The 26,767-nt window shown below is 40.0% G+C and overlaps 1 protein-coding gene across 2 annotated transcripts in view; it reads left to right on the plus strand.

Annotated features, from left to right (window-relative positions):
* VGLL4 (vestigial like family member 4) overlaps positions 1-26,767 on the plus strand; it is a 160,419-nt gene that overhangs the window by 13,605 nt on the left and 120,047 nt on the right. The window lies entirely within an intron of this gene.

Here is a 26,767-nt window from a genome sequence, read left to right on the forward strand (position 1 = left end):
ACTTGTGCTCTGAAATCCCCTACGCACTCTTCATGAGCTCCTTCATAGTCTCCCAAAAGGAAAAACTGAACAAAGCATTTTTAACATCTAGTGTCCAAGAAACCAAACATTCCTGATTTTTGGTATGCGCTCAAGGTTTCAGAGGAGCATGTTCCTCTTTCTGCTCTTGGGTAGTAAATTGATGTGGAGTCTCTGACAAACTAAGGACTCTTTCATCTCTGATGTATGTTAGGTCCATCCCCTAAGAAGCTCACAGGTACTCAGCCAATGAAGATGGGCCACAAAACTTCCTTTTCAGTGTTCAAAAAACACCTATCACTATTATACTCGATATCTGCCAGTATTCACTACTTACTACTTTAAGATAAAAGTCAAAGCCTTTTTTTGTAATGTAGTGAAATAACATGTTTTATTCACTCTCCAACCTACCTTTTACATCCAATTGACTCTTCTTAAAAACACTTCAGAATTCAAGGAAAAGATAATGGTTGACAAAAAGCAGAGAGATTATCTCTGTTAAGCTTGGGAGAGCTGTAAAAAGTGTACTAAGACCTATTCCACAATACATTCATTTGACTGCAGGTTTAAATGCATTTAATTTGGAATTTTGTATTGTGGGTTAAGTATAGATAAGTGGTTTCTGCTCTGAAGATCATGCTACCTGAAGTAGGGACCCATTTGTCAATTGGATGCTTGACATAGAGGTACATTTGAAATTCTGTTTGGTGAATATAGGGTTTTTGTAAAACTTGTTAGAAAAGATTACAGCATAACTGGCATTGTTTAGTGTGATTGAGCATTTGTCAGGATCAGTGCTTTGCATCTTTTCCATACCATCTTCCTGTGTTACAACAGGGAGAAAAGAAAAAATTCAGGACACCCTACCATTAAAAGGGATGGTGTACCTGACCCTCAGGTGAAGAACTCGTGATCTAGAAAACTTTATATTTACTGTTTGTAAAATGAATAAATGTAAAAAAAGTCTTTTGCCTAGAAATGAAAACAGAAAAATAGACAAAGAACACAAAGGAAGTGCAGTATGTGTATTTAGACTTAGGTAACCATTAAGTGATGATTTTTGTGGGTTTTTTTTTATATGCTTCCAGAAAGCAAATCCACTTTCAAGCAAACTATTAAAAAGGGATGTGTTAATATGCATTAGGATACAAGTAAACAAAAGCAAAATAATTTATTAACAGTCTAAAGCAATTTTTCATATATGTGAAGAACACAAAACTGAGACACACTGGCAACTTGCATCAAAAATGATTTGGCTCCCACATGAGGGGATGAGAAGAAGATGGAACTACATGAAAGAAAAATAGCACATAACTTTCTCATTTGTTTTCATAGAATATAACATGTTTTAAAATATGCACATGTAAATTGTGCCTCATTAATATTTTGTAGCCTTCATCTTTTCCCTTGACAGTCATATTTTGACATTCCATAAATTCAGCAGTGTCTCTACAGAAATGGACTTCAAAGTTCTATAGAGGCATATTTAACCCTATTCTGTACACATTAAGCAATACATTCAGCTGGCTTAAATTAGCAGTGTAACACCCTTGAAGATAAGGATCTGGTCCAGAAACTTAGTTTGGAAGTATGAAACCTCCTCTTAGCAGTATAGGTATTTTTTATAATCCTGACCTCATTTAATTAATTATATTATTTATGAAATAAGCAATGGAACACACATACAGAAATTGCTTCAGTAATAACATAGCTTTTATAGTAAAAATCCATATTTCAAATTTATGAGTCTTTGAATTAGCAATGTACTTTTTGTGGCTGTTAATGATAAATTCTGATCACGGCTCCTGAAACTCCGCAATCCTTCAAAGCTAATTTCTTCACAAAGGGTAAAATAATTTTCAGTGAACTCTGCTTTGCTGATAGCATGTTAACTCTCATAATTCTGTATCTTCAAAATGTGAAGTCAGTTGCAGAATTCCAAGAGAACCTAATTTTGACCTTTGTTCCTGTGTATCTAATGTCGAAGGATCATACTGTGACCCATTAGAATGTTTCCAGAAATGAAGATTCCACACACGTGAGCCTCTGTAGTTGTTGACTTGGGTTTGTTTTGTGATGTGGATTCACTGAAGGGGTACATAACCTATATGTAAGGGGGGAATAGTCCCGCTATCGTGGGGAACTTTCCTGGCTTCTGCACTACCCCGGTGAAGTGGGCTAGCAAAAGGATCTGAGTCCTCGTTCCCACTTCCTTTACCCAGTGGCCTCCCTGCCCTTGAGGACTCCCCTTCCACTCTCCTGTCTGGCAGAGTCCTCGTAACCCCAACAAGGCTGGGCCCAGGATTCCTGGGGGGCTCGACCCCCAACCCTGCTGTGGTCACCTAGGACAGGGGCTAGCGTGTCCCCACTCCGGGGTACTCTTTCTGCACTGGGCTCTTCTCTGATCCACTGACCATTACATACAAGTTAAAGCAAATGCAAGTTATTTAATCAACAATTAATTTTAAAAAGAATAAGGGAAAATGAGAAAGGTTAAAGGTCAGCCCGCTCTGTGGCAGGGAACATCACAAACAGTGTCTCTGGGATGTCCGAGCAGTTCACAGTCTGTTCCTTGTAAGTCCCAGGGCCTTCTTCTCAGGCCATGGCTGTGCTACAGGGATGCTGTGGGTTGGACACTCGCTCTGGTGGTAGCCACAGGCTTTAGGTGGCAGGGCCCTTCTTCCCAGCGCTGCCCCCGCCCTGTCAGGCAATCCCCCTCCAAGTCTGGTCTGCAGAGCCTCCTGGCTGAGGCGTCTCACTGTGCTGGGACCACTGCCCAGGGTCCCCCCTCACTCTCCCCAGCTGCTCATGACACCCGACTCCAGACCGCTCCAGCCCCAGCTCCAGTCTGTCTTAGCTCCAGCTACCTGGGCTGCTTCTCTGGCCCCTCTGGCTCTGGTCACTGCAGCTCTCCTCCCAGGGCAAGTCTGCTCTCTCTGGGCTGTGCCTCTGGCTTTGGGGCTGCAATTCTGCTCTCTCTGGGCTGCTTTTCTGGTCCCTCTGGATCTGGCACAGCTCTGCTCCCCAGCTTAGCTTGGGCCCTCTGCTTTCTCCTTAGCCTGGCCCCACTCTGTCTGACCCAGGCAAGTCCAGCTCACATGGAGGACGGGACCTCCCTGGCCTCCTGATTCCCTGATTAGCCTGCCTGCCCTGTCATTCAGGCTGACCTGGAGCATTGGCTTCTCCCCATTGTTCCTGGGAGCTGTCAGTCTAAGGGTCCTGATTCCCCATCGTCCCTTCCCCCTTTTTAGTACTGGGAGCTAGCAACTAAAACACCTTCACTGAATGTTAGTAAGAGGGCAACAGTCGCCTTACACATTGTCATAAATATAAAGGGAAGGGTAAACCCCTTTGAAATCCCTCCTGGCCAGGGGAAAGCTCCTCTCACCTGTAAAGGGTTAAGAAGCTAAAGGTAACCTCGCTGGCACCTGACCAAAATGACCAATGAGGAGACAAGATACTTTCAAAAGCTGGGAGGAGGGAGAGAAACAAAGGGTCTGTGTCTGTCTGTATGCTGGTCTTTGCTGGGGATAGGCCAGGAATGGAGTCTTAGAACTTTTAGTAAGTAATCTAGCTAGGTATGTGTTAGATTATGATTTCTTTAAATGGCTGAGAAAAGAATTGTGCTGAATAGAATAACTATTTCTGTCTGTGTATCTTTTTTGTAACTTAAGGTTTTGCCTAGAGGGGTTCTCTATGTTTTTGAATCTAATTACCCTGTAAGATATCTACCATCCTGATTTTACAGGGGTGATTTCTTTATTTCTATTTACTTCTATTTTTATTAAAAGTCTTCTTGTAAAAAACTGAATGCTTTTTCATTGTTCTTAGATCCAAGGGTTTGGGTCTGTGGTCACCTATGCAAATTGGTGAGGCTTTTTATCCAACATTTCCCAGGAAAGGGGGGGTGCAAGTGTTGGGAGGATTGTTCATTGTTCTTAAGATCCAAGGGTCTGGGTCTGTAGTCACCTAGGCAAATTGGTGAGGCTTTTTACCAAACCTTGTCCAGGAAGTGGGGTGCAGGGTTTTGGGAAGTATTTTGGGGGGAAAGACGCGTCCAAACAGCTCTTCCCCAGTAACCAGTATTAGTTTGGTGGTGGTAGCGGCCAGTCCAAGGACAACGGGGGGGAATATTTTGTACCTTGGGGAAGTTTTCACCTAAGCTGGTAAAGATAAGCTTAGGAGGTTTTTTTCATGCAGGTCCCCACATCTGTACCCTAGAGTTCAGAGTGGGGGAGGAACCTTGACACACATATTGATATCACAGATGTAGGCTGCATTATTTAGCCATAAGCACTTGATTTTCTTTCGACTGCTTCTTTAACATGGGTGCCTGATGTTAACACCATAAAGGATGTCAGTTGCTAATCGAAGGTGGCTGTGTTGCCATTCATGCAGGGAAGATTAAAAATAGAATCACAAAGGGTAGTATGATTGGGTTTAGAAGGGCATTTTGAATATGCCAAGTAGTAGCCACACGGTGTAGAACAGATTGTTCTCCCCACTGGTTTAGTAACTTTGTTTTTAGTAGAGCATGTGGTGGTATTACAGTAGAACCTCAGAGTTATGGACACTGTGGGAATGGAGGTTGTTCATAATTCTGAAATGTTCATAACTCCGAACAAATCATTATAGTGGTTCTTTCAAGAGTTTACAACTGAACATTCACTTAATACAGCTTTGAAACTTTACTGTGCAGAAGAAAAATGCTGCTTTCCGTTTATCTTGTTTAGTAGTTTATGTTTAATATAGTGCTGTACTAAATTTGCTTTTTAAATTTTTTTTTCCCGTCTCTGCTGCTGCCTGATTGAGTACTTCAAGTTTAAAATGAGGTGTGAGGTTGACTGGTCAGTTCATAACTCTGGTGTTCGTAACTCTGATGTTTTACTGTACAATGTGAGACTGGTCAGCATCTGACCATTGCTCCTAATGCTGACCACAGGCACTAGCCTAAGCAGATGCTGACAAGAGAATCTGGTGTTTTAGATTTTAAATTGCTTTTGTGAATAGTTGGTGGTCTATAACAAAGTCCTGTTGCCAAATCACAGAATGCTCAGAGCTCTCAGTATGACATCACCTTGTGAGAGGAATGAAACTTTTCTTTTTCTGTCTTTTAATTGTATTTTTATTGCATTAATCCACATATTTTTCTTTGGAAAGTGAAGGCTGATTCTCTCTGTTAACTGAAACAAAGCTTTACCGATTCTAATCAGGTCATTAAAATAATTACAATTGAAAGTAAAATCACTGCCAATATGCAGCTCAGAAGGCTTGGGGATTTGGAGTGTTCACGAACAGTCAAGATCATGCAAATTCAGTATCACAGAAGTTTGGTCTAATGTCTTAGGATGTGAAGCTATATAGTTTAACAAATTGTTGGGTCTTAGTATATAACATTAATTTATCTTGATTCTTCGTCTCCTTACATTACAAAGATAATGTAATCCACCCCATCATATTGGGATGCCTTCTTGGGCCAATAGAATCATAGAATCATAGAATATCAGGGTTGGAAGGGACCTCAGGAGGTCATCTAGTCCAACCCCCTGCTCAAAAGCAGGACCCATCCCCAATTAAATCATCCCAGCCAGGGTTTTGTCAAGCCTGACCTTAAAAACTTCTAAGGAAGGAGATTCCACCACCTCCCTAGGCAACGCATTCCAGTGTTTCACCACCCTCCTAGTGAAAAAGTTTTTCCTAATATCCAACCTAAACCTCCCCCACTGCAACTTGAGACCATTACTCCTTGTCCTGTCCTCTTCCACCACTGAGAATAGTCTAGAACCATCCTCTCTGGAACCATCTCTCAGGTAGTTGAAAGCAGCTATCAAATCCCCCCTCATTCTTCTCTTCCGCAGACTAAACAATCCCAGTTCCCTCAGCCTCTCCTCATAAGTCATGTGTTCCAGACCCCTAATCATTTTTGTTGCCCTTCGCTGGACTCTTTCCAATTTATCCACATCCTTCTTGTAGTGTGGGGCCCAAAACTGGACACAGTACTCCAGATGAGGCCTCACCAATGTTGAATAGAGGGGGACGATCACGTCCCTCGATCTGCTCGCTATGCCCCTACTTATACATCCCAAAATGCCATTGGCCTTCTTGGCAACAAGGGCACACTGCTGACTCATATCCAGCTTCTCGTCCACTGTCACCCCTAGGTCCTTTTCCGCAGAACTGCTGCCTAGCTATTCGGTCCCTAGTCTGTAGCTGTGCATGGGGTTCTTCCGTCCTAAGTGCAGGACCCTGCACTTATCCTTATTGAACCTCATCAGATTTCTTTTGGCCCAATCCTCCAATTTGTCTAGGTCCCTCTGTATCCTATCCCTGCCCTCCAGCGTATCTACCACTCCTCCCAGTTTAGTATCATCCGCAAATTTGCTGAGAGTGCAATCCACACCATCCTCCAGATCATTTATGAAGATATTGAACAAAACCGGCCCCTGGGGCACTCCACTTGACACTGGCTGCCAACTAGACATGGAGCCATTGATCACTACCCGTTGAGCCCGACAATCTAGCCAACTTTCTACCCACCTTATAGTGCGATACCATTTGTCCTTGCCAAAAAATATTTAAACAGTGTAACTTTCAAAAACATCAGGTACATCAAAGAAATGCAGGAGTTCTTGCCTACTAATGATGAATTAAACAGGAGCAAGAGTCTTGAGAAAATTATCTTAACAATGTTTTTGAGTTGGTTGGTTGATCTTTTGAAGTAACTTGCACACTTGTAGAAAGTGCAGAAGCTTTAAAGCAGTTTTCATTGGATGCTTTTGTTTGAACTCTTTTAATAATGTGAATTCCTTGAAGTTTTAGTTATATCTACGGTGGTTCAACATCTACTTGAGCAGATGCTGTGGTTTGGATTTTAAAGTCTGTGGGGCTGGAATCTTGAGCTGGATTTAGGTAAGAAATCTGAAGTGACGTTACTTACACTTTGGCTTCTTCAGTGTTCCTTGCACTAATTTACATCCTCTTAGAGGTACCAATTAGACGTATTGAGTTTTACACGCCTTTTACAACATATCACTTGCATCACCTCTGAATTTGACCCACTGAGTGAAAGGAAGTCTTAGTGGGTGTAACCAATGGTGAGCTGGAACCAATTCGCACCGGTTCGCTGGAACCGGTTGTTAAATTTAGAAGCCCTTTTAGAACCGGTTGTCTCGCGAAGGACAACCGGTTTTAAAAGGGCTTCTAAATTTAACCACCGGCCAAAAGTGGCGCCTTAGGCGCTGACTGCATGGGTGCTCTGGGGCTGGAGCATCCTCAGGAAAATTTGGTGGGTGCAGCACCCCTCCCCGCCCCAGCTCACCTCCGCTCCGCCTCCACCCCTGAGTTATGCTCCACCCTGCTCTGCTTCTCCGCCCCTCCCCCCGGCTTCCCGCGAATCAGCTGTTTGCGTGGGAAGCCTGGGAGCGCTGAGAAGCAAGCGGCAGCTTCGGACTCAGGCTCAAGGAGGCGGAGCGGAGGTGAGCTGGGGCGGAGGGGAGGGGGCGCAAGGAGGGCCGCCCATGCCGCAGCAGGTAACCAGTGGGGTGCGCAGGGGAACCTCCCCCCGCCCCAGCTTGCCTCTCTGGGTCTGAGCGCGAAGTCGCAGCTTGCTTCTCAGCCCTCCCAGGCTTCCCGCGTGAACAGCTGATTCGTGGGAAGCTGGGGGGAGGGCAGAGAAGCAGAGTGGGGCGGAGGTGAGCTGGGGCTGAACCGGCGGAGGTGAACCGGAGGGAACCGGTTGTTAAGATTTTGGCAGCTCATCAGTGGGTGTAACTTGCATGTCAAGGAACCAAAGGAGGAGAGTGGACCAAGAAAAAACTTCTAGTAGGATGGCATAAGTAGCTCTAATGATCCACTTTAACTTACACGTTCACCTTGTTTGTCTATAATTTACTCAGACTTCCTTAAATATTGCTAAAAGGGTGTTGTTAGATCTAAGTTAGTCTGAGTGTGAGGAATACAGCTTACACCACTGAATATACTCTGAATTTGGCCCATTATCTTCATGCTTGTCAGTAAGGTGCCTAACTTATTCCTGGTGCTCCACAAAAAATAAATAAATATTGCTGTTGGTTAACACATCTACACTGCACCAGTACTCTGTACTGAATATTTATACATAATGGAAAAATCTGTAAAGTGTTTGTTACAGTGAAGATTGCTCTGAATGGAATCTTCTTATTTTGTCTTAAATCAAGTTTTCTAGTTATTCATAGTCTGACTGAATCACTGCATTTTTATTTGTTAAAATTATTTTTTATAATGTATCTACTAACTTGTGGTTACTTTACTGCTGGTTCATTGGTGTAGAGTCTAATAGGTTCCTTTTTTCATTTTTGTTTTGTGTCATTGACAAATGAACCACATCACATTTAGTTTCCCGTTTCCCAATTTTGAACAGGGATTCCAAATGTGTTATCTTTCCTGAAACATGTTCCTGCCCAAAATTGATTCTTTAGTTTTGCTTTAGTGCTGGAATAGAATTGTGTGTAACTGACAAATGCTGGCTTTTATCGTCAAGATTTAATTTTGCTTACAAATGGAGAACAAATGAAATATAGCCTGATAATACTATATAGAAATGGCAATAGCAATTATCAAATAGCTATTCATTAGATTTCAGTGAAGAAGTAAACTTGTTCATAAAAGTAATTTTACTGCGCATCAACCAGGTATTCTTATCTAATCAGTTTGTCTTATAATCCTGGAAAACAGCTGACTGACTACACACCTGGTATGCCAAATGGGCAAATAAAATTGTCTGAGGAATTAAAGACACTATTCATCTTAACTAGTCTCATGCAAAATTGCTTACCTCCGGAGCAGTTTTCCACTGTAGGCAATTAAAATTCCTCTGATCTTTTTTTTACCTTCTCTTCCAACTATTTGATTTTGCAGAGAGAAATATATACACGCATGTGCATGTGTGTAATGCATAGTAAATTTTTTTTTAAAGCAAAAATAGCTTAGACTTTTTATGCCTCTAGTTCAGGCATAATCAAGCTCAAATTATTGGAGCTTTCCCATCCCATCTATCATAATTTTTATTTCCTTTTCACTTAAGTACCGTATATCGGTTCTGAGTCCCCTGGCACATTTAAAATTACAAATCAACATTTCAGCTAGTTTGCTGCTTTTATCAAGCAGAAACAGATCTTCCTACAGCTTCCCCCAGCTCTCCTAAGTGGCCAGATGAAACAAATATTAAAATACTGTTTTTCCAGATGTATGTAACTCTCTTTAGTTGTTTGCTGTAGTGGAAAAATACTGTACAAGAAATCATTTGGGGGGAAATGAATTTTGTGAGGATACTGATCTTCATATCTGCGAGGGAAAGCAATTGCTACAGCTGTTCAATTCTTTTTGGGGACCTGGTATGGTAGAGTGAGTGTCAGTACAAAATGAGCTCGGTTTGGCTCTGACTGCTGTGTAATAACCATTATGCAGGAAGGTTCACCCCTTTAAGTTTTTAATTCGTTTTTTTTCCCCCCACAGGGAAAAGATTTTATTTAATGACCTTTTGGGTGATTTACAATAAGCCAAGAACATGTTTTTGCTCAGTACAGAAATTCAGCTTCATGAGACGTTTAACCATGTTAAAAATGGTTTTTATTTCCTAGTGCAGATAAGACCTGTCGTTAGCATTTGGTCCATCCGTTGCATTCAAAGATGCAACACAAGAAAGGATGAGCAGAAAAGTTATCAGTGCACTTATAGGCCTGATTCTTATTTATAGTGAGGCCCTTTAATACCGCTGTACACCCATTTTAAAGCCTCTTTACACTGCTAGGGTGATGAAAAGGGGCTTTAGTGTAATGAGAATTGGGGCTTATATTGAACTTGTAAAATAGTTTAAAAGAACTATTGCATATAGCTGTTTAGATTTCCCGGGATTGTTGTTAGTGTCCTTAAACAAATTTGACTGACTCTTTTGCAGTTGCCCCTATGTCAATAAAGTTGAACTTTATAGTGATGTGTTTGCACTGTATTTTGTTTGCAGTACTTTTAAAAGTGTCAACCCTTTTTGGTTAGATCACAAATGCTGGCAGTTACTTTAACAGCTACTAGTTTAAATCATTCTGACATGCAAAACACTTCTTGCTATCAAAGCATATTTAGTAAACAAATGTACCTGAGTCATTGAAAATGATGAATTGTGGAGGGATAAATGACCAAGGTAATTAATTGTATTTGCAAGTATTGCTACTGTGACATAAGCACAGTGGTATATAGTCCTCTTTTACGGTGGATTGGGACTTTAGTTACTGTCATCCCCCTCCCCCTGCTTTTTCTAAATAAAATAGGCGCGTATACTATAAACAGAAATTCTCTTTGAGAAGCCATAATAATTAAGGCAGAGGGCACAGAGATGCATCTCCTACTGAATTCATTGTTGGCTTATCTGCACTCCAAGTCCTTTATTCCACTTGAAAGAAAACAATAAGATGATGTCATTACCAACCAATCACCTTGCAGTCTTGTCGCTAATCACTGTGGTTGCCAAAGGCAAGGGGAAAAAGGACGCTGAAAGTCGGTGTTGCTTTTGAGCAGCTGTTCAGTGCTGGAAGTAAGCTATGTGTAAGAATTTGAACAATAATTGCAACAGAATGAGCTTTTCTGTTTTTCAATGTTTCAGAGATGCAGCCTACATAAGTGAGGCTTATTGAAATAGCTGTGTATACATGTTCGCTTGTAATCTTTTTGTCGTTATCATAGTAGAAACATTATCAAATATAATTGTGTTCTATTACTATGTTGTAACTGATTTGCAAATCAGGTTCCATGCAATAAAATGACTTGGTAGTACTGGTTATGCAAATGAACCTGTTTTAAAAAAACAAAAAAACCCCTGAACCTGGTAGTTATTGCTCCTTTACTAACTTTTAATTTTGAAGTGTAATGTTTATGGAATTATCGGTGTAAAATTGATATAGTTTATAATAAGGAAGAACTTGCAGGCAGACAACTTCACAAAATGATTTCACTAGCTCGACATTCCAAGTCACCTGTTTGATTTTCAATGTAACACAATGAAACATTTAGGACAGCATCCTGTACTTTTTTCATCACATTTTTTTTTTCCTCAGATCACTGAGTTAAATTGGTGCAATGCCCTAGTGTGAACACACTCCTAAATCGGTTTAAGAGTGTCTTAAATAAGTTAAGGATCTTGGGGCTTGTCTATACAGCATGGAAAAGCACTCCAAAGAGGTGCAATTTGTAAAGTGCAATAATGTGCTGAGCTATAACTTCTCTGGATAGATGCTGCTGGTGCTCCCTAAAAGGTACCTAGTTCACATCAACCTAATTCTATGTGAACTGGGTTGGGTACCTTTTTAGACAGGTTTCAGAGTAACAGCCGTGTTAGTCTGTATTCGCAAAAAGAAAAGGAGTACTTGTGGCACCTTAGAGACTAACCAATTTATTTGAGCATAAGCTTTTGTGAGCTACAGCTCACTTCATCGGATGAATACTGTGGAAAGTGTAGAAGATCTTTTTATACACACAAAGCATGAAAAAATACCTCCCCCCACCCCACTCTCCTGCTGGTAATAGCTTATCTAAAGTGATCACTGTCCTTACAATGTGTATGATAATCAAGTTGGGCTATTTCTTCTACACTTTCCACAGTATGCATCCGATGAAGTGAGCTGTAGCTCACGAAAGCTTATGCTCAAATAAATTGGTTAGTCTCTAAGGTGCCACAAGTACTCCTTTTCTTTTTACCTTTTTAGAATGCACCCAGTGCAGTTAGAGCACAACATGTTAAAACACACCCCTCTTGGACTCTTGGCTTGCAACTGACTTGAGTGAAGGGGATTTTAAAAGTGTCCACAATAGGGGATCGATTTAACTAAATAAGTTAAACTAGTTCAAAAAAAATCCCTAAAGTTACTTTAATGTAAGGTGATCTTTTCCTTAAAAAATAAACAGAAAAAAACCCAACACACATGCTTAAGGAAAATGGAAAATGAGTAGCACAATATTACAATGAAGGAATAAAATAGAATTTTGTCACAGAGTGTGTATTGATTCTCTTCTTGACAGGCTTATGCAACTCCCAGTAGAATCAGTGGGAGTTATAAGTGTGTGTATTAAGGAGAACAAATGTTCCACCCCACTGTATTATTTGATCTGGGATTAGTAAAATTTCCCACAGAATAAGAATTTGTAACTTGCTATCCATAATTTTTATTTTGCAAATACATGAACAAAGTAGCAAAACTTGCAATAAGGAAATAAATGGAAAGAACTGTGGACATACCATATAGTTGGAAAAGGTTACTTCAGTTTTCTCTCTCATAAAATGTGCTTATCTGGTTTTATTGTTCTATATAATTCTTCAATTAAAGAGAAGTTAGAGAAAACTTGGAGTTGCTTATGCAAATAAGCACTTTAGTGTACGTTTCTTTATTAAACGTGCAGGTTTTCTTTGTTGTTGACAGCATTTACACTTGAATATTTGCCTCATGCTAAATCCCTTATGTCCTGCAGCTGCTAATGCTCTTTTAAAAAGCAGTAACTTTTAATGCACCACAGCCTTTGTGCATTTTGTTTGTGCATTGTCCTTCCAGTATGAATATGAGGTTAAAGGCCTCAGCTGATATCAGGACCCATTGTGCTTAGTGCTGTACAGCAGGGAGAGACAGTCCCTGCTTGAAAGAGATTGTAGTCTAAATAGACAAGATTAGAGATAGGGTAGGAGGGGAGGTGAAGTGACTTGGCCATTGTCACACGGCAAGTTAGTGGCAGAGCTGGGAGTAGTACCTAGAGTCTCCTGACTCCCAGTCCAGAGCCCTATCCAATAGATCACTCTACTTCACAAAGTCCACAGAGAGTTGTTAGAGTGGTAACATCATGTGAGCAGTCTACTTCCACAGCCAGTTTTAAACCTCTGATTTATGTCTGTTTCCAGGGTAGCCTGCAGGGCCTGTGGTGCTGGGATGGCTCAGATCACAGCCATGAGGATTGTGAAGGATAAAGTTTGATTTGTTGGGACGACAGTGTTCACCTCTGTCACGGTGGAAGGGTAGTCCCAGTTCCTTCAGGACATTTATCAAGCTAAACTAGAGATTCTGCCTTTTCTTTGGGCCTCTGTAAGCTGAGTCAAGTAGTAAACATTAGGATGTTCCTCCTGAGCCTGTGAGAGAACCATCCAAGAAATGCCTTACTTAAAACTATATTGTTTAGTTGCCATCTTTTCATTGTTCACTAAAACAACGTTATGTATTCTGGATTTTTTTTTCTTCAACAGCAAGCAAATAATATTTTAACAAAACAAACATGAATTTTTGAATGTAGTTAAACATTCATATTTTTTTTAAAATCAGGTTTGTGTTAATTAAAATTGTTTTTAACTAAAATAGTTAAATGAAATAGTTTAAAAAAAAAACAAAAAAACTCAAAATTAAAATCAACTGTGTCAGCCAGGTCAACATGAGAAACTTAAAATATTGGCTTCTGCAGCCAACTCAGTAGTCTTCACCTTCATTTTCCTGATTGTTCATCATCTGGAAAATAAAAACAAGCTTTCCAGCTTTTTCAGGTCCCAAATGATTTCTCAATTTGGAATGAATTAGTCCAAAGGAAGACCATATTCTTTCTGCACCGGCAGAAGAAGTTACTGCTGTTAAAAGTGAGATTATCACTTGAACAGTCTCTGAATTCCACCAGTTCACTGGTGTGACTTTCTTTAAAACGTCATCAGCAAACATATATTTCTTGAATGGTTCTTTTTCACAAACTGCGGTCTCTTTTATGTCTTGATGCCTTTATAGGTTTTCCCTTCTAGTGAGAGAATGGTATGGTTGATCTCAAATCAACTCAGAAAGACCTCAAGACTTCTGGAATATGCTGCTCAAACAGTTTCACTTTTGTTTCTGCTGCCTGTCCCTCCCTTCTCACATTTATCTCCAGACTTCTTCTCCTTGTCCAGATCTATTCCGTCCCCAAAACAATCTTCTATTCATTCAACTTTTTGAAACTTTGCACTTTTAGGGAGAGGTAAGGGATTAATTCTGTGTACACAAATTTGCAGCAGGACAATAGCGTGGAGGTCTGTTATTTCTCACCTCTATATATAATTTATTTATTTAAAAACATTTTGCATTAACAAGCATGTTATCTCTGGAGACACAAATCCACAGTTTGAGAACTACAAACTAAGCCTCTCTGATGGTATCTTCTAGACTGAGCACTGAGTCCCATTGGGTAGGTAGAAAGATTAACCTAAATAATCTATACAGAAGCCCCTGGAACCCCATAAGATTGGGTCCCTAATCCATGAACTATTGGAATTCATTTACAAAACTTTTCTTAAACATTACATGAATATATTGTCTCATACTACAGAATTAGAATTTATAATCCCTATTACATGATGAGATATCTTTGAGTTATAATGTATCTTTAGATAGGTTTTTTCCTCAAAAAGCATTTTAATAAAAACATCTGATTTTTTTTTTTTAAATCGTTGATTTTATTCACCCTGGAAACAACTGCCAAAAATTTACCTCTGATGACCCCAAAGAATAAGAAGTCTGACAATTTGTTTGTCTTGTTTGCTGATGCTAAAAGGCTTTTACCATCTCTGTCACGGGTCTGTGTCCCAGTAGGTACGACAGTATATCACATTCCTGTCTGTATCAGAGCTCATTCCACCAGAGCTGTCTCTGCATCATGAACAGTGGGTGCACCGAGCAGGCATCCAGGCTTCACTACCTGTTTTCACTTACTACAGTACAGTTGGTGTGGCAGCTTCTGCAAATATTGGTGTTGAAAGCCTGATCCTATTGGCTGTGGTTCTGTAGCAATATCTCACTCTATATTTATTTTGTGGAATGCTGCTGATGAACTCTTGTCTAGGTTGATAGAAGTGGACAGATAAATCAGATTAACAAAGAAATTCCCCCTGCATTCTATAAATGTTTTCACTATGACTCCTGTTTCCATGGTCCTTCAGCAGATTGACTAAGGATTTTTTTTGTACCAGAAGCATAATAACATAGATGATGCATAGATAGGCTGTATGTGTTCTAAATCAAAAGAGCTCTTTTCTTACTTTGTGCCTGTTAGACAGTTCAGTATAATCTAGAATTCTGAATTCATTTTCTCCTTTTAGAAGGTTGTCACTTATTTAGACAAAAAATGTGCAGTGTTAGAGATCATTCCACCTCCTGAAAAGTAGTAGACTCCCCATATGGCATGATACATTTTTTCATAAGAAAAACAAGAACATAAGAATGGCCATACTGGGCCAGACCAAAGGTCCATCTAGCCCAGTATCCTGTTTTCCGACAGTGGCCAATGTCATGTGCCCCAGAGGGAATGAACAGAACAGGTTATCATCAAGTGATCCATCCCCTGTTGCCCATTTCCCAGCTTCTGGCAAACAGAGACTAGGGACACCATATCTGCCCATCCTGACTAATAGCCATTGATGGACCTATCTTCCATCAACTTATCTAGTTCTTTTTTAACACTGTTATAGTGTTGACCTTCACAACATCCTCTGGCAAGGAGTTCCACAGGTTGACTGTGTTTTGTGTGAAAAATACTTCCTTTTGTTTGTTTTAAACCTGCTGCCTACTAATTTCATTTGGTGACCTCTAGTTCTTGTGTTATGAGAAGGAGTAAATAACACTTCCTTATTTACTTTCTCCACACCAGTCATGATTTTATAGACCTCTAGCAAATCCCCCCTTAGTCATCTCTTTTCCAAGCTGAAAATTCCCAGTTTTATTACTCTCTCCTAATATGGCAGCCGTTCCATACCCTAATAATTTTTGTTGCCCTTTTCTGAACCTTTTCCAATTCCAATATATCTTTTTTGAGATGGGGTGACCACATCTGCATGCAGTATTCAAGATGTGGGCGTACCATGGATTTATATAGAGGCAATACGATATGTTCTATCTCATTATCTATCCCTTTCTTAATGATTCCCAACATTCTGTTTGCTTTTTTGACTGCCGCTGCACATTGAGTGGATGTTTTCAGAGAACTATCCACAATGATTCCAAGAACTCTTGGTTGAGTGGTAACAGCTATTTTATAGTCCATCATTTTATATGCATAGTTGGGATTATGTTTTCCAATGTGCATTACTTTGCATTTATCAGCATTGAATTTCATCTGCCATTTTGTTGCCCAGTCCCCCAATTTTGAGAGATCCTTTTGTAGCTCTTCGCAATCAGCCTGGGACTGAACTATCTTGAGTAGTTTTGTATCATCTGCAAATTTTGCCACCTCACTCTTAACCCCTTTTTCCAGATCATTTATGAATATGTTGAATAGGACTGGTCCCAGTGTAGACCCTGGGGGACACCACTATTTACCTCTTTCCATTCTGAAAACTGACCATTTATTCCTACCCTTTGTTTCCTATCTTTTAACCAGTTACTAAGCCATGAGAGAGCCTTCTCTATTGTCCCATGACTGCTTACTTTGTTTAAGAGCCTTTGGTGAGGGACCTTGTCAAAGGCTTTCTGAAAATCTAAATACACTATATCCACACGCTTGTTGACCCCCTCAAAGAATTCTAGTAGTTTGGTGAGGCATGATTACCCTTTACAAAAGCCATGTTGACTTTTCCCCAACAAACTATGTTCATCTACATGTCTGACAATTCTGTTCTTTCAATGTTGGTGAATTAATGTGTTAGGAAGAACTGCTATCAGGTTGATGATTTGTAGAACAAATCTAGGGATTTAGAGGAGAGTCGGGTAACTGGCAGAGGTAGAGAGAACTGAGAAATTGAGGCTTGTGGTATAGGTGAGATATATTCTGGAAAAATAGATGTGGTATAGGACTTGGATTTGATCATTTGTTTTGTTGTTTATTGAAATCAAATCTGTCCTGTGTTCCTTTTGGAACATCTGCTTCCCTTATACTGTCTTATTGACCAGTGAGAAACAACTGGTAGAGCTTGTTCTAGTCTAGAAAGTTAAGACCAGTGTACATGGGTCTTCAGTTTTCTAAATACTATTTATGCCTGTTAGGCACATTTTCAAAGCATGATTCTGTCTGTCCGTATTGATCGTTCAAACTCTGTTAGAACCTGGTGGAGGTGGAACCATGTTTAAATATGATTTCCAGACTAATTTCCCGATCCACTGTAAACTGGTTTTAAACTTTCTGTAACCTTGGAGGCCCCATTTCTATCTTGCGTAGTTCAGAGCAATGCCAACTCTATGCAAGGCAATCGTGTGTATACAATATAGGGTCGGGCAAATACTGCAAAAAATATCAGTATATAGTCTTCAGAGTAACAGCCATGTTAGTCTGTATTCGCAAAAAGAAAAGGAGTACTTGTGGCACCTTAGAGACTAACCAATTTATTTGAGCATAAGCTTTCGTGAGCTACAGCTCACTTAGCTCACGAAAGCTTAAGCTGAAATAAATTGGTTAGTCTCTAAGGTGCCACAAGTACTCCTTTTCTTTTTGAGTATATAGTCTGACACACAATATTCTTTTTCCTAAAGCCATGCTTATGCTCCTTTTGAGTTTCTTTTCTGTGAATATGTGTGTGATTGCGTTTGTGGGAAATTAATTTGAAAGTCTTGTGTGATAGTAATTTATGGAAACAAAATTTTAGATATATACATGCAAATGTTTGCAGTTAAAGTGTTTGCAGCATGCCTTAGGGAGCAGAAACAATATTATGTGTTTGATTTCAACAGTAACACCCAAAGCCCAAATAGCAAATAATATTCATAGTGCTCTGTTTTTTATGATCAGTCCACAGAATGAAAAAAAGTTGCAAAACATTAAACGTAATTTCAGATACTAAATAACTTCCATCTTTTTGCTGAATTCATGCAAAGAAAAAATAGGTCAATGAATAAATGAACTGTTGTCAGTTATGCACTGATTGGCTCAACAAGTAATCTGTATATTGATCTGTGCAAGGCAAAATAAAAACTAAGACGTTTCTTGGAGCACTGATTTGGCAAAGGCTAATTGATGAATGGCATTGGCAAGGATTTGCATTTGTAAAACCACAACAGCCACAGAAGATGCAATGGGAGCTGGCGAGAGGAAGTTTTACACCGTTCATTATATAACAGGATTAGCCTAAAGTTCCTAGTACGTAAGGGTTTTCCCACAAGTTTTGGGTGAGAGTGGGTAGCAATTCATAACTGGTCTGTGTTTGCCATGGTAGTGTGAGAAGTTGAAAAGAAAGCCCAGTTTAGCTTGTGATATTTTGGGAAAAGAACATAAATAACACCCCATTGTTCAGAAAATGGATTTGTGTTTTGAGTCATCAGTGTTTCATGGTTGCATCCGTCTTAGTCTCCTGTATGTAAATTATCTCGTCTTTGCCACTGTTAATAGTACCTACATCTTATGTATAGTACTTTACATCATCAGCTCTCAAAGCACTTACAAAGGAGTCAGTATCATCCTCCACCTTTTACAGATGGGGAAACTGAGGCATAGAGAAGTCACTTAGCAGGCCAGTAGTAGAACTGGGAATAGAGCCCAGGTTTCTTGCGTCCTAGTCCACTGCATGCCGCTGGGCCACTTTGTGGACAGTCCAGCAGATCATAGCCTCCGTCTGGCACTTTCTCTTCCGTTTTTTAAAATGACTTGATCAGGTTGTTATAGTAATAGCAAAATGACTGAATGCATGCAAACAGCCTGCCTATGCTGCTTGTGTTTAAAACTTTCCAACAACAGTAGTGTGGGTGACCATACTACTTATTTGCAGGTCAGCTTGCACAAAATGGAGAGGCTTTCCTGGAAAGCAGATTATAAGGGTAGAAAATGAAAGTGTGGTGGGGCCATTAAACGCTTTTAGGATTTTGTTGGGAAACCCTGCAAGAGGAGTGTTAAAGACCATAGTATACTTGATTTATTTATTTATTTGGCCTGAAAACCTTCACCTTCCATTCCTCAAACTTTTTTGTAGCAGAGAACTAAAGATTAGAGTTACATTTTCAATTTGTTAAATAAGTTGGAAAATGGGCCAGTTGTCCATCTGGTGTCTAGATGTATTTTATTAACATAATGCCACTAGTATAATCAATGGACGACGGTAAAGCCCCCAGAAATTAAGAAGCTTAAACATTTTTTCAACTTAATTTTGAACCTCTTATGAACACTTTTTCAATTGTCTAAAGTCTGTGAAAGTTTGCATCTTTCAAGATAGCAGAAGTTTCTCCTCAAGCTGTGCCAGCTCTGCAGTCAGGCTATTTATGTTGCTGTAATTCACAAAGAAGGATGCCTGCCTTGCAACTTTGTTTATCTTTCCAAATTAGTTTTTCTCCTGATTGATGCTAAAATTTTGTTCGTATTAGGGAAAAAAAATTTAAATATTGAAATACTATCTCTTAAATGCCATCTAAATCCACATCACTTGGCACGTGGTGGTGGTGGTGGTGGGGAACATTGCTTCTTGCTAGTATGGAATTTGTTGTCAGATACCAGTCATAGCTGTGAAAGTTTTAGCTGACTGAATACTGTGTTAGTAAACAGATTCACATATAAACAATTGCTTGGAATTTGCAAATGCACAGTTCTCTTAAATTGGTGTATTTCTGGAAGTGCTTTAAATTTTTGCATCAGTGTAGTTTGTTTCATAGGAATATACATTATGTACATTACGGTATAAAACAAGTATACGGGTGTTATAACATATTTAAATTTAATCGGACTCCTAGTTTTTAGTGAAATGGGCCAAACAGTAGCTTGGCTTACTCAACTGAGAATACTTCAGGCTTACACCGTGCTTATGAAGTGCAGTGAGCTTTCCAGAACTGTGTTCTTTCCACAGCTTTAGGAACATAGATATTTAGGACAAATTTGGAAGCCTTTGTTACATGTGTGAAAAGTTATTCTTCCTTATTTTGGGGGTGGAGGGCACAATGGGAGGTGTAAATATTTTAAACATCTATAATACCGTACGTTGTGGGGTATTTTCAGTTTTCTTCTATACCTTTTTTTCTTATTTTATTGTTTTTAGTTACTTTTTGCAACATTTTTATTAGTGGGACTGTGGAAAACATCTTACTATTGCAGAACGGTGCTGTACAACCTCCCTGTTGCTTCCTCCCGAAAGGCTGCTGTTGTAGTTACTCAGATTATATCGCCCAGATTCCACGGATTCTGAGGTGTCTGTCTGATTCATTTTTGAGATGGTTTTCTACGTGAGCTGTGACTTGGCATGTCTTTGGTGTAATATGACTGGATGTTTTGTTCCAAAAGGCAAACCGGATATACCGTTTTCCACAGACAAACTAAGAGACAAACTAGTTAAATCTTACAGTTTCTCTCTTTAGGTTGGTGGTCTTTAAATTGTTAGATAACTTCTAAAGCTTTCATCAGGGTTGTGTGTGTATATAATGTACACATTAGGGTTGTGGTGAAGGGGGTTGTTGCAGAAGTTGGAAGCTCATGAGTTTGGGGACTTCAGGAAGTGAAAGGTTGCTCTCATGGTTAAGGAGTTGAATGCGGCTCTGGAGAAGTGGGATCTGTCCTTGTCTGTGGCAGAGTTCCTGTGTGAAGTTAGTTAAGTCACTTAGACCCAACTTTTCACAGGGTGGCTACTCCATTTCTGGGTAAACAGTATGAGAACGTGGGGTCAGATTTTCAGAAGTACTGAGCGCTCACAGTTTTACCTGAAGTCAATGGGAGCTGTGCTTTGAACGTATAAAGTGCTTATAATTCTAAGTACTCTGAAAAGTCAGATACTAAGCATCTCAATTGGGGCATCTGAAATTAGTGGATGCTTCTGACCTTAATCTCTGTTCATCAGTTCCCAATCTGTAAAATGTGTAATGCCCACTCATCTCATATGGGTGTTGTGAACATAAATTAATTATTTGTGAAGCATCAGCTACTATAATGATGCACACTATAGAAAAGACTATGAGGAAACTAATAGTTCTGTCTTCAGAGTAAAGGCTGAATCTTGTGCAGTAAATAAGGCTTGGGGCCGCACATTGAATAACACAGAGAGAACAAAATAATAAATAGCTTCTCCTTAATTGAGCACTGTCCATGGCTGTGCAATGTATGAGGCAAACGTCCCATGAAAAAAATCTGACATGTCCTAACTTTAGAGTACTTGAATGTGAAACCTTAATACAGTTCTCTAAACATAGTTTTGTGTGAGTGATTTCCTACGTTTTTAAAAAAAGCAAACTGAAAAATAAAAAAAAGTTATCATGTGGCATTGTATCAACACATGAGTAGGGCTGGAATCTTTAGCTTCACCACATAGACCTCTGTTACTTGAGCTAAAGGAGTAACTGATAGCAATAGTAGGTTTTCATCCTCTGTGTGGACCAGCACTAGAGGAGGGATGGGACGCTTTGCTAATGGGTTCCACGGATGTTTGCTGACAGCAGAGGGGTGCTGACATTCGCGGATCTTGGGTTCTATTCCAGGCTCGAGAGGGGAGTGTACTTTAATGAGAACAGAGTAACAGCCGTGTTAGTCTGTATTCACAAAAAGAAAAGGAGTACTTGTGGCACCTTAGAGACTAATCAATTTATATGAGCATAAGCTTTCAGCTCACTTCATCGGATGAAGTGAACTGTAGCTCACGAAAGCTTATGCTCAAATAAATTGGTTAGTCTCTAAGGTGCCACAAGTACTCCTTTTCTTTTTAATGAGAACAGACTCTTCTGCCCAGTCATCCCAACCTGTCCTTATCCAACCTCTCATGCCCACTCCTGGTTCTGTGTCCCGGTCCTATTCTCCTCAGACTTCTTATCATTGTCATCTTGTCCAACAAGTTCTCTAATCCTTCCTCCCCCCCCATCCAGTTACTGATCTGTCTCTCCCTAGTCTCCTGGTCTCCATTGTCCATGTTCCTCATTCCCACTGGGTCCCAGTCCCTCTCAGTGTAAAGGTAAGATTTTGTTTTCTGTTCGGGGACCTTGCCTTTTGGGGTTGTAGCCTATAATCTGGATTTTATCATTTTGATCGTATTTTTATTTCTGGCTATATAATTAGGTTTGGCCTAGATGTAGCTGTATTATGGATGCTCTGCTTTTCCTCATATTTATTTCTTGCATTTTTATTTTATTAAACTGTAGTATTTTGTATGAGTTTTTCCCCCTGTTCAATTGTCCGAGGATTTCCTTTTCCAGATATTTTTCAATAAGGCATTGTTAAATTTAGGTTGCAGTACAGCTTTATTTTGTTTTCACTTTGTGTCTGAATCTGGTTAATGAAAAGTCAACCAGTAGTAAAAATCAGATGACACACAGCTTTTATTTTTACTAGATCACTGTGGGTACTTTAATTCTCCCAGCTGCTATCCTCTTTCTCTCCCTCACCCCCCCGCCCCCGGCTTCATTTTGGTTCTGTTTTAAACTTCCTCCTGCATTTTGTGTGTCTTACTCACCGTTAAGTATTTAGTTCTTGTAATTCTGTTTGTGCTTGTTCAGTACTTCATTAAGTGGCAAGTTCATACTCAACCTCTCTGCTCCCCATGCATATTTGAGTCAAAACTTGTTAATTGCTGACACACAAGCTTTTACTACTGCTATAAAGAATCTGTAGAGTGAGCATAATTAAAATAAGTCATTTACCACAATAGGCTAGTAACACAACATGGCAGAAGTTCCTATGTTTAAAAATGGGAAATACTTCTGTAAATTCCCTTGATGCAGGTGGCCAGTGGATTTTTTTAGTGGCACTCACATTATGGACATGAGCTGTATTCTCTTCTCATTTACTCATTTACCGTATTCTAGATTTTTATACTGTTCCTTTCACCTGATTACTAAAGCACTGCACAGTTAAGGAGCCCAAAAAACAAACATTTTTTTCCCTTCTTAATTTCTTGGGGCTAAGGAGCACAATATTGCATGTGTAAGATTTATTTTAAAGAGCATTGATCCTTGAGGGGCTCTTTATCGAAAAGGCGTGTGTTATATCTTTATTGGAACATAGACCTAGCTAGATCCATTTCTGGCAACGAGTTCTGTCGCTAGAGTACCACTACCAAGAATGCTCTGTTCCCGATGATACAAAAATGTTAGCTAAGCTCTGAGGGCAGAGGTGGGCGAACTACGGCTCACAGACCACATCCGGACCGCGGGACTGTCCTGCTCGGCCCCTGAGCTCCTGGCCCGGGGGGGCTAGCCCCCTGCCCCTCCCCTGCTGTCCCCCCTTCCCCGCCGCCATGCAGGCAGTGGCGCTGCGTGCTAATGCAGGGTAGCGTGACAGCGTGTCTGGCTCCGGTCGGGTGGCATGGCTCCCACACATGCTGCTCTGAGCGGCATGGTAAGGGGGCCGGGGCTGAGGGGGTTGGATAAGGGGCAGGTGGTCCTGGGGGCAGTCAGGGAGTAGGGGGCGGGTTGGATAGGGCAGAGGTTCCCGGTGCGGGGCAGTTAGGGGCGGGTGGTCCCAGGAGGGGGCGGTCAGGGGACAGGGATCAGGGTGTGGTTGGATAGGGCAGAGGTTCGGGGTGCAGGGGGGGGGGCAGTTAGATAGGGGCTGGAGACCCAGGGGGCAGTTAGGGGCAGGGGTCCCGGGAGGGAGCAGTCAGGGGACAAGGATCAGGGGGAGGCAGTCAGGGGGCAAGGAAGTGGGAGGGGGCAGATAGGGGGCGGGGGCCAGGCTGTTTGGGGAGGCACAGGCTTCCCTACCTGGCCCTCCATACAGTTTTTGCACCCCGATGTGGCTCTCGGGCCAAAAAGTTTGCCCACCCCGTCTTAGGGTATATCTACACTGCTGTTAAACACCCACAGCTGGCCTGTGTCAGCTGACTCAGGCTCAGGGGTTTGGGCTACAGAGCTGTTTAACTGTATGCAAGGCCTGTACGATATACTCTTAAGAGTAAGTGTAAGATATACTCTTACAGTGCAAGGCCTGGAGAACATACATAGTTATGCTGGTAAAGGCATGATCTTCTACTGATTCGACTGATCTACTGATAGGTAAATTGGTGCGAACTTGGGTGTGGACTCTTATAAACCAGGTTTAAACCTTGAACAAGCCTGAGAGAGAGAACATAATTAGAATTCTCAGATTCCAGGTTAGGTTTTCAGGGCAGGTAGCTAAAGGAAAAAAATCAGGGATGGATAGGGGCCATTATTTCTTCGATGTGCTTCCCTCCCACATTCAATCCTGATCCAGCTTTTCCAAGTAGGCCGGGCTATGAATTTCCACTACAGAGAGTAACCTGAGCTGATTATATTTGATATTCTGAAGACACAAAGGAACTTTTACTTCTGGGTCAGTAAATCATTACAATTGCATGTCTATATTTTCACCCTTATTTTTACATTTTTTAAAAAGCTTTTTGAATATCACGTGCAAGTTGGTCTCTAAGAGCTGAACTATATTAAAAGGGAAAGATGATTTTTATATTTCCTGGTCTGGTTTATGTTTTTTTTCTGAGAGCTTGAAAGTACTATATATCCAATAAAAGTTGATTTAAAATTTCATCTGCTACAAAGATGGAGCTGTTTTAGCAAATGATACTGGAATTAGTTCTGTTTTGGACACCTGTGTTCTTTTGCTGTAATAGAAATTGTGAATGCTAGTCAGTCAGGAAATAGTTTTAGGTTTAGGTAAATAGGTTTAGGTCAGGTTTAGGTTTAGGTCAGGAAATAGTTTTGTCTTTCATTTATATTCAACCAGATTATTTTATTTTATATAAACTTGTTCTAGATCTCCTGAAAGTGGCAGTAATAGTAAATGGCTTTCATTTTCTAGGTCACGTCCATAATATCTTCATCAGAGAACAGCTGTGCACCACAATAGTAACTGTGCCACTATTAATCTTGAGCCTTTATTTGCTTTCTTTACAGCCCAGGTTTAGACGTTTGACAATGGCAAAAGGGCTACAGTTCAGCAATGGCTGGCTGTCTCTTCTGTTCTAGTATTTATACACTAAAATGCAGGACTCACGTTCAGGTTGAAATGGATGGCACTTCTACCCGAGTCATTCTCTATGTTCAGTTTTAAAACAATATATATTTTACTCTGCATTGTAAAATAACACTCCAGTTTACAAGTTATGGAGGAACTGTTCCATTAAATAGTTTTTTAACTCTCAGGCTAACAAAGTTCTCTTTTCAGTAGGCAACTTAAATCTAGTTTTGGATTTCAAACATGCCAAAGTCTAGGTATGTTTGGTTCTGGGGTTTAATTCAGGCCTATAAACTTAGCACAATTGGACTCTGATTTTTATTGGGACTTTAAAATATGATTATTCAGAATGCAAGCATTGTCATAATACATATAATAAATAACATTTTCTGTTTTGTCATACTCACCTAAGCAAATTATATTTTTCTAAATGATAAATATCACATAAAAGTAATATAGCTGAATAATTCATTTATTGTAAAACAGATTTATTTACTTTTGAAATATTATCTAAATGTCAGTTCGTATATTTTGTTGGAAACTTGTGATTTCAATTCTCTTGATTAAATTAAGAAAGAAACTTGGATTTAATGTTCACTCCCCAGGTGGAATGTCACTTCCAAAGCTCTGGTATGGGGAGAAAAAAAAAAAAGGATTTTCATCTATGCATTACTGCCTCTTTTTAGATGTGTGAAAAGGGAAGCAAATTTTTGAACAATTCTTCTATGGAAATCAAAAGTATTTTTCCTGTAGGGAAATAATTTTAGAGAAACCTTTGGGTTCTGTGAATCTTTTTTCTTTTACTTTTCTTGACTGAAATACTAGATACGTTTTGTCTGAGCTAATAATAATCACTGGCGACATCAATAGCTTCTGTTGCCAAAAGAGAGTTGGTCAGCTGCCTTAATCCATTCCACTGAACTTCTCATGACCCTCAACAGATGTTTTGCCTTTAAAGGTCAATTTAACTTGCTGAACTGACTTGCTCCTTGCTTCCCAAAGCATGCCAGCATAGTTCAGAACTGGAATGTGCTTGTTTGACACAAGGAAATGTCTTTTCCCCTTAGTATTTTATATTTTTTATTTTTAAGAAATTCTCTCTAGGTACCCATATTAATAATGTAATAAATGGCATGAAGATGTGTTAAAAATGATAAAAGGAAAAGAGAATGGGGAAAATAAAACTAGTCAAAATATGAACACAATATGAAATAAAGACAGGGTCAGTAAGAAATTCTTACACATCTATATGTACTATTAATAATATTTATTTGTATTACAGCTGCACTTAAAAGCCCCAAATAAGACTTTGTCCCTGTGGTGTAGACACTGTAGTAACCCACAGTAAGGAACAACCTGCTTCAAAAAGTTTAAAGTCTGTACAGACAACTTTCATACAAGGAGAAGAGGTGGGCACAGGAGATTGATCAGTTAGTGGGATTTAGGTTACCCATCTTGAAAGTGGAGGCAGTAAGGAAAATTTGCATCTCAGGAGGACAGCATCAAAAATTTGTGTCTCAGGAGGGCATACACAAGGGAATGAATATGAAGCACGTTTCAGAGAGAAACTCTTGGTAAGGAGTCTTCAATTTCTAAAATGTGATCATTGTTCAGAACATCTATGTAATGGTCTATTTTGGGGGTAATTTATAAATGTTTTGTAGGGACTGTTCTAGCAAAGCAGACCAATGCTCCATCTTGTCACTGATAGAAGCCAAGTACTAGATGATTCATATAAAGTTTCTTCCTAACCATGGGTTCTTCTTCAAGTGGTGTCCTTATGGGTGCTCCAGTAATGGTGCGCATGTGTCTTCAAGCCCTTGATCAGAGATTTTCAGTTAGCAACGTTGGTTCAACCCATGCATTTACCGTGTGCTTCCTTATGCCAGATACCGAAACTATATAGGTGTGCCTAGGC

The sequence above is a fragment of the Eretmochelys imbricata genome, chromosome 7 (assembly GCF_965152235.1).
Source record: "Eretmochelys imbricata isolate rEreImb1 chromosome 7, rEreImb1.hap1, whole genome shotgun sequence".
NCBI lineage: Eukaryota > Metazoa > Chordata > Testudines > Cheloniidae > Eretmochelys > Eretmochelys imbricata.